Consider the following 9,785-nt stretch of genomic DNA (forward strand, 5'->3'; position numbering starts at 1 on the left):
ATTCAGCTATAATTTTATGCGGACCGGGAAAAATCTTTAAGTTTCTACGTCCCACGGTTATGCCGGTTAGGCTAAAGGAGACGGTGATGATGAGAGATAAGTGAAAGGGTGGAATGAAGAAAGTGGGAGGAAACGGGACAACCCCGAGAAAACCCACGCACACGGTGTTTGTACACCACAAAGTTTACTTGGCAGGGGCTGGAATCGAACCCGGGACCCCAAACACCAGAGGTGAACGCTCTACCACTGAGCCACCGCGGCCCCCAATGAGGTTGGAAGCTGGTCAGTCATGGCGGGAGGTGGCACATGCCATAGGAGTGGCACAAAGTGTGATTTCCCGATTGTGGAATCGATTTCAAACAACTGGAAGTGTTCGAAGAAGACAAGGACAGGGCCGTCCACTAGCAACTAAAGCCAGAGACGATCGTTATCTGTTGTTAACAGCCCGTCGAAACCAGAATACAACTCTGCTACCGCGAGCCTTCCGAACAACAACAGGACGCATAATATCTACTCAAACGGTCCGCAATCGCCTTCGAGAAGGTGGTCTCTACGCACGTAGGCCTATGGTATGTGTCCCATTAACTGCACGACACCGTGTTGATCGAAGAGCGTAGGCGGAGGAACATCGTGGGTGGGGACGCAATGAATGGGGCAATGTTTTGTTCTCTGACGAGTCTCGATTCAGTGTAGAGCCTAATAATCGACGTGTTTTCATCTGGAGAGAGTGTGGAACACGACACAATTCCATGTTTGTGCGAGAAAGATCCCAGTATCATAGTGGTGGACTGATGGTGTAGGCAGGAATCAGCATTGGTGAGCGTACTGAGTTCCACATCATCCGAAATGGCTCTTTGACGGCTCTCAGATATAGGGATGAGGTCATGAAAACTCTTGTTCTTCCTTATGCTGGTGCCATTGGTTATTCGTTCCTTTTTATGGATGACAATACTTGTCCTCACAGAACTCGGTTAGTGGATGAGATGCTGAGGGTATCGCTCGGATGAAGTGGCTAGCATGCTCTCCGGAACTCGTTCCAGTTGAGCATGTCTGGGATATGCTTGGCAGACGAATTGCCGCTAGGCCAGTAAATCCAACAACCATTCCAGAGCTGGAAGTCGCTCTTCTGGATGAGTGGCACAACATCCCCCAAGAACTCATCGATAATCTGATTGAATCCATGCCACGCAGGTGCGAGGCTCTGTTGGCTATTCGAAGTGATCATATGACATATTAAGGAACAATCAGTGTTGTTGCTTTGCCTGTTTATGGGCAGTTCGAGAGATGCACACATAACCGTCTTGTGTCATGAGCCATGTGAACAAGGTTTTCCGTGCCCCAACACCAGTATGTGCCCCATTTTTCTAGTGTATCTTAAAGCATTCCTTCTTGTATGATATATATGAGTCAAACACAAGCTTATTCATACACTATCTTAAGGTCTTGTGTGATATTTCAGCTGAACCCCTAATTTTTTGAGCATTATATACAGTATATATATATAGTGGCGGATTCAGGATATGATCAAGGGAGGGGCTAAACCATAGTTTGCAGTTTTATCCAGTGTAAAGCAGGATTGAAGCCCATTTTATGCAGTGTATACTTGAGTGTGAAGGGGGGGCTATAGCCCCCTTGGATCCGCCTGTATATATATATATATATATATATATATATATATATATATATATATATATATATATATATATGATCGAAAATGGCCTCGAATCCATACTCGCTGAGATGAGCAGAAGATGCCGTTTAGATTCACAAATTCAGCCCCATTAGTACTCTAAGGAGGATGGTGACATGTAAAGATAATTGAAAATTATCGATATTAATGTCAAATTCATAGTTTTGGGGCTCCACAAGTTCATTAATGACAGTTTTGGTGCTCTTTGTGTCCCAAATGAAACGTATTCTCCCCGTGCGAAGAATGGATATTCTGCTAGTCTGTGATAATAACTAACGGAAGTTTCATTTAATATATTTCTCGCTGCTCAAATTTACTCACTTATGCGGTATATATGTGTAAAGTAGAATTAAAACCTGTTGCTTTAAGTATTTTTCCGTTAGCGAAATACATTGTATATACAGTAGGACGTCGATAATCCTAACGTCAAAAATCCGAATGCGGTCCCTAGAAGCTTTTTACATTTTGTCTTAACGCTAGCGATAAACAAACAATAGCGTGTCCATCGACGTTATGTGAAGTCAGTGTTTTTACAAAATTTCATTTATAGGTAATTGTTTGTCATGTATTTTTATTTTTATTTTTTCTTAGGCCTATAAGTTTTAAGTGTGACTTACAAGAACAGTGTTATTTAGAGTACAAGCAAGTTCTGCAGAAACATTAAATGTAAGTAGCCTTACGTACGGTATTGTAATTACTGTATGTACTGAATAACCACTGTATCGATAGAAGAACACACCGTACAGTATGTAAGCCTAAATGGCATTTTCTTGGTCATTTTCGAAAATCCGAACAATTTGAAAATCCGAATACCTGTGGTCCCAATTAGTTCGGATTTTCGACTTCCCACTGTATATGTTGCAGACATGTTACAGCAAGTAAGATTACTAGCATCAGGCTAACAAATAGTTTTTAAAATACATTTTCCTGTTTTTTGCCAATATTTCCGAACAAACGATTTTTTCTAATGGTTTCAAAATTTCCGGAATTTTACATAGAACAATCAAGATATCTCTATGAAATATATGTTTGATTTAACATATTAACTAAAATGATTCTGTGATTAAATGATGATTCTGATAATACCCAAATTTTCCGTTTATTCCCCAGCTCGGAATAACAGTTAAAAAACTGTTTTTTTAACCCAAAATTTCCGTTTTTTTCACAGACCTTCACAACACTAGTCTGAACACAGACTCCTAACGATGGCGAATGTTAACACCACGACATCGGCAACTATAACTAAAATGAACATGTGACCATCGCCACTAGACCTTGGCACAATGGCAGAGCGTTGCATTGTCTGATGAATCCCGATATCTTCTTCATCATGACGATGTGAGGGTGCGAATCCGTAGTGTTCATAGGGAACAGCTCCTTGACATCTGTACTGCGGGACGGAGAAAAACTGGCTGCGGCTTAATTATTATCTGGGGAACATTCAGGTGAGCATCTATGTGTCTAGTGGAGCTTGAGCAAGGCACCATGACGGCCAAGGGATCGCACGCTGCTTGCAGACTACGTACACCCCTTCATGACGGCCATGTTTCCCATCGGTAGTGGCATTTTTCGACAAGATAATGCACCATGTCGCAAGGCCAGGAGTGTGATGGAGTGGTTCGAGGAACACAGGAGCGAGTTCCAAGTGATGTGCTGGCTCCCAAACTCTCCGGATTTGAACCCAATCGATCACATCTGGGATGTGATTGAACGTGACGTGAGGGTGCATCACCCCCTCCCCGGAATTTACGGTTATTAGATGACCTGTGTGTGCATATGTGGTGCCAACTCTCTCCAGCGACCCACCGAGGAACATTGCGACCATGCCAAGACGCGCTGCCGTTGTTATTCATGCCAAAAGGTGGATATACTAACAATTAGGTAGGTAGTCATAACGGTCTGGCTGATGTGTGTGTATATTTTAACTCGTATATTTTGTCTCGACTCGAATTTCGAGACGTCTCGACTCGAATTCGAGTCGAGTCGAGACAGAGACTGTCGAGTCGAGACACGAGTCGAGACAGCAACATATTTTCGAGTCGAGACACGAGTCGAGACAACATTTTCTCGAGTCGAGCCGAGACAGGCTTAAATCTCGACTCGACTCGACTCGAATGCATCCCTATTCATATATTTCTATTTACCTTTCTGAGATAAGCACATCTAAGTGCAAAAAGAAGTTAAGATACTTTTGGATATTGATATTAGTAATTGCAATAATAGCAATAGGCTTTCGAGATACAGTCTGTGAGTTTTTAGAGGAGCTAACTACTGGAAAAAATATATATTTTGAATCACCTGTAATACATGATTTATTATACAAAGAATTGAATGTAGCTATGTATGCCTCATCACCACGGCCAAATGGCAAAGCCAAATGAAATTACTTTTGGTATATACGGTAGTTAGGCCTCAATCCCAATTGGGATGTCATCATGTCGCTTTCTTTATAGTATATATACTAAGGGGGAAGTGGGGGTTCGAATTTTTCTGAAAAATTTAGTATCAAACATGTCGTTCAACTTAGGGAGCTGAAATTCTGTATATTAACTCATTAAAAAAAACAGAACATGTACTAGCCTTTTAAAAAAATTCTCTTTTATTGGGAGGCACTTTCTATATATGGGAAATTGGTAGTGGATTGATAATCGAAAACGATCGATATTAGTTGAGATACAATTATTAATTCAGAAACAAGAAATACAGTGCTTAGCATTATATATCCTCTGCTTTCTATTATAATAATTGCTGAAACTTGTGTTTATTATATGGAGCGTTCAGAGCAGAAGGTAATCAAGCCATAAAGTTGTGAGCAAACAATGTACTGTAAGCTTAATTACATGGAAATTTTAAGTCTCCTACGGTATGCTTAATTATATGGAAAATTCTACACCTTTTTTCCCTTTACGTTGATCTACAATACCTTGATTTGAGAATTTAAATTTCATTCTGATTTTTACTGAAAAGTATCTGTAATTCAATAAGGATATATAAGAATTAAATTGAAATTCGTCGTAATTTAGCCCATGACAAACACTTTACCATTTAATACCTTCAAGTTCAGATCCACCGGTATTGTAACAGGGCGGTGTTTGAGCGATTGTTCGTAAAAATTAAAACTCCGATGAGCGATAATTGCACAGCGTTGTTTTATTACAAGTAAACTCTTTAGTCAGTGGAGAGGAGGGCATGGGTTATGGTCAGAGTTGATAACGATGGGTTTTGGTGGGTCGGAGTGGGTCACAATGGATCAACGTGGTTCATTGTGAGTGGTGGATCAGAGTAGGTGACGGTGGATCGTGGGTCACGATGGGTGGTGGGTCAGGGAATCATGGGTCAAGTATTCTTTGACTCACGCCATCCTGGTCTCTAATCTCAAGGGACTTCGTGATGCAACCCTCTTATTTTAACAATCCCCACCTTTCTTTCTCGCCTGTTTTCTTCAGTTGTAGGGGAATTATCAAAACACGCTAAAATGCGTGTCTAATTACAAATTTTTAGGTTTTTAGATTAAGCCGTTTGGCTTAGGCATTGGTCAGTCAGTCAATTACTCCCTCATACGGGACTTCTTTATATATATGTATATCAGTGTTTCTTGCGCACAAGTGTTAATTTTCTAACATATTGTAGCCAAATAATACCTAGATAAAATTCATTCTTCCATTTTTAAAAGGTGTAACTGAACGCAACTTGTTTTTCACTATTTCAATGAAAAAATAAGACAAAACGGCAAAAGAATTTCTTGGTCAATGCTATGAAATAATTACGTAGACGCGTCGAGCTTCAAACAACAGAGGGTACAAAGGAGGATATTGTTAATGTTACCGGTTTTCGATACTTACCTAATTTCCTAAAAGTAAACTCAGGTCTTGCATTTCAATCGACTATCGAGATGCTTAATTTTCATTATGTTATAAACTGTTGACCATGTGTAATGTGAGTTTCTGCCACCATGGCATGGCGCGTCCTCACGTTGCGGACTGACGAGAAGAAATTAGGGATGGGCACGAGCGAGTTCGAGCAAGTTTTCATTGAAACTCGACTCGACTCGAAACAGACATCTTTGAGCTCGACCCGAGAAATCGGCTCGAAAAATTTCCTCCAACTCGACTCGAAACTCGACTGGAATTTGACTCGAGTTTCGAGTCGAGTCGAGCCAAAACGAGCCAAATGGAGCCAAATGCTGTGTGTAGTTTCAAGTACTTTCTTCAAGTATCCTACATAGACAATATAATTATTAGCAATGATTCTACTACTACTATAACATTATTATTATTGTTATTATCATAACAACACCGTGCATAAACACGAAAGACAGGTGGTTTGTATCTGAATACTAAAATCTAGTTGACTACTGACCTCCATAGTCGTGAAGTCTAGGAGGTAAGGACATTGTTCACGAGGTTCTGGGTTTGAGGAGCAAGTATCCGGACTCGAACCAAAAATCGTTAAAAGTTAGAAAACGCCGGCCACATATGTTCAAAACGGCTTGGTCCGGATTTAGGGTTGTCAACGGCTCGAGCGGCTCGGCTCACAACTCATTCCCTATCGAGCCGAGCCAACAGCTCACCTACCGAAACCGACACAAGCATAAACAAACCGACCTGATGGTTCACCCCAACCGAACCGGCTCGAGACGATGGCTCAACTAATCCCAGTCGGCGCCTCATCTCAACCAAGCCGGCTCGAGCTGATCGCTCAGTTGAACCGAGCTAAGCCAATTAACATCCCTACACGGGTTGGGCTTCTGCTTCGGCTCAAAACTTTCATCATGCAGGTCTCAGCCTTAATGGTGAGAACCACCGTACATACTTATGTTAGTGCTCACAACATTTGAGGGTGTCTCGTTATAAAAATCCATTGTCGTCTTGTTAATCGAGACGAGGCGAGATGCGAGCAGTGTCTCACCTCGTGAGCAACACTACAAATATTCCACATTACTGCTTACATTTCTCATAGCTTTTCCTATCCAGTCTAATCAGGCGATGATTTCAAAACGAGTTAAAACGAGCTAAACGAGCGGCCATTTTTCAAACTCGACTCGACTTGAAACTCGACCTCAAAACAGTGACTCGGGTCGGAACTCGACTCGAGAAAATTACCTTTGACTCGAGTCGAAACTCGACTTAAATTCGTTTTAGCTCGAGTCGTGCCCATTCCTAGAAGGAATCCAGATATAGAGGTTAGCTGCTAATATATTGAATAAGCAGTCGACAAGGATTTGGGGTTTGGGTGAGGCTAACAACCTCATCCTGTAAAAAAAAAATGTTCAGAAACACACACAGAAGCCTCGGACAAGGACTGATAACTTGGCACGACCTCAGCAAAACAAAATGCTGATGATGTAAATTTAATAGGGGATGATATGAGAACAATAAAAAGAAATGCAGAGTTCTTATTAAACACTTGCAGGGACATGGATTTACAAGTAAATGAAGAGAGAACTAAATACAAGGAAGCTCGTCGGGCTCGTAATACGGCAAATTATGGTTGCGTTAAAACATCGAATAATACTTTGGATAAAGTGGATACTTTCAAATATCTAGGATCAATGTTACCAGGCAAAAACCATATTCACCAAGAAATTAAATGTCGATTACAAGCAGGGAATTCATGTTATTATTCAGTTCAAAATCTCTTGTCATCGCAAATTCTGGCGAGGAATTTGAAGCTTAAAATATTTTTCTATATAAAACGATAATCATGCCTGTTGTTCTGTATGGTTGCGAAACATGGTCGCTTTCTTAGAAGGAAGAGCATAGACTGAAAGTATTTGAGAAAAAGGTCCTGAGACGAATATTTGACCCAAGAGGAACGAAAATGGGGAATGGCGGAAACTCCATAACGAGGAACTACATAATTTATTCGGTTTATCAAGCACTGTTAGGGTCATCAAGTCTAGGAGGCTTAGGTGGGCAGGTCATGGAGCCAGGATGGAAGAAAGTAGGAAAACTTTCAAAGTCCTAACTGGAAGATCAATTATAAAACGATTATTAGGAAGAGCTAGGCGCAGATGGGAGAACAATATTAAGAAGAATCTCGCAGAAATATGAATACAAAAAGTAGAAACTGGATCCAGTTGGCTAAGGATTGGAGTCAGTAGAGAGCTTTTGTGAACGCGGTATTGAACCTCCGGTTTCATAGGCCATACAGTTAGTTAGTTATAAAATGTCGAAGTTCACATTGATTCTTTGTAATCAATTCTACAGGCAGTCCCAGGCAATATAGTCCTTAATCTACAATGCATTGGAGTGTATAGTGTATTATGGGGAACCCAAGAGGAAGCCACAGAAAAACGTCGTATTTTCGAGGAGAGAAAAAGCACAACTAAGTTATATGGTATATCAAACAAGAACCATTTTATCATGCAGGGAAGACTATGATATGGTCTCTGTCGTAAAAATACCTCATTTCGTTAGTAATAGTTGCATCGCATTTTGCTATGCAGTTTTTCGTTTGCACAGCAATTCAATGATTTTGTTAGCAAACTACGTACGTTTAAAAAATGCTGATATGTATATATTAAAAATAATAAAAACGCAATATGGACGTATATCATCAGTATGATTATATCATGAAAATAATTTTTAGTAGGCCCCTAAAAAGGTGTGGTCGAATGAAATAATCGTGGCTATGGAAATGGTCCGAGGGGCGAGCAGTTGAGACGATGACATTGGGAGCTCCCACCCTCCTTTCCCCCCTCTAGCGCGTCACTGGTGCTATAGTTCAACATTTTCAAAAGGCTCCGGAAAAGAACCAGTGGCGGTTTTAGCCTGTAGGCCGGGGTAGGCACGGACCTACTCAAAAATTTTGAAAAATATATAAATGCTAAAATATACATAACAATAAAGAGTAAATATATTTTCCGCTATTTGTATTAATGGTAGATAATTATTTAAGAAAGAGCATCAACCACTACTGTAAAAGTAATTTCCTACTATGTAATTAATCAATCAAATGTGTATCCATAAGCTAGGGTGAGGGCCTACCCAATATTAAAATTCTAAAGCCACCCCTGAAAAGAACACAAGGAAAGTAATTTATACAGTGAAGAGGACACGTGAATATCGTTTGGTACTATACGTACAAAATTAAATTGTCTTTTTTAAAAGAAAACTAATGAAACTAACAAGCATGCGTGAAACAGAAAGAATTAGCCATTGCATTAAAAAATATTTTAATGAATCATTCTGTATATTGTGAATGGTTGAGAAGCAATCCTATTTTAATAAAGCAACTTCATATCACGGTAGCCATATTAATGACATTGTCGTGTAGCATTTCGCCAGTTGATTTTTGTAGGATTCACTTTTCTGAAATTCTTACTTCATATGTAAACAAAAAATGTTAATCAATCTTTTGCACTCGATGAGCTCCCGTCTCTCAGACTAATACGGTTTACGTCACGATAACACACATTTCTAATTTTAAATAATAGTATAGATTAACTCCATAGATGGCAGCATATAGAAACTTGTCAGTATTTTAAAAATTTAACACAATTATTTCATTACCTTTCTAAGTATTATCATAAGAGTTACTCTCGATACCATATGAGTTAAGCTGTTACTTCTAAAAACACAGTCTTTCCAACAACTTACATATGAAACAGGAAATTAGAAGTACTCACAGGAAGATTTATAAGTAAAGTATTAGTTGTCGCAGTGCACCGCCGCTTAGCACTATCATGCTCCGATACTACTCGATATTATTCTCACCCATTCAGCTCAAACACAACCACCGCCCATTCACTACTTTGATTATAAGCATGCAAATTGGGCTAATTTCCAAGCGGATCTTACAAATTCGATACAGCATCTTCCAGAGCCTACCTCAGAGCACGAACTCTATGACCTTGTTGACCAACTCACAGCATCTCTTGACACAGCCACCCACAATAACATACCCTTACGTATACGTCATCCACACAAACCTCCGATCCCTCCACAATACCTTTCCATCCTTGCTGCTTCTCGTCGCTCTTTCCGTGACTTTCAACGTACTCATAATCCTATATCCTTAGCACAGCATCGTCGTTGGACCCGCATGCTTCATAATTACCTTACTGCCTATAAAAGAAAACGTTGGATCTCCA

Source organism: Thermobia domestica, chromosome 18 (genome assembly GCF_964235325.1).
Source record: "Thermobia domestica chromosome 18, izTheDome1.hap1.1, whole genome shotgun sequence".
Lineage (NCBI taxonomy): Eukaryota > Metazoa > Arthropoda > Insecta > Zygentoma > Lepismatidae > Thermobia > Thermobia domestica.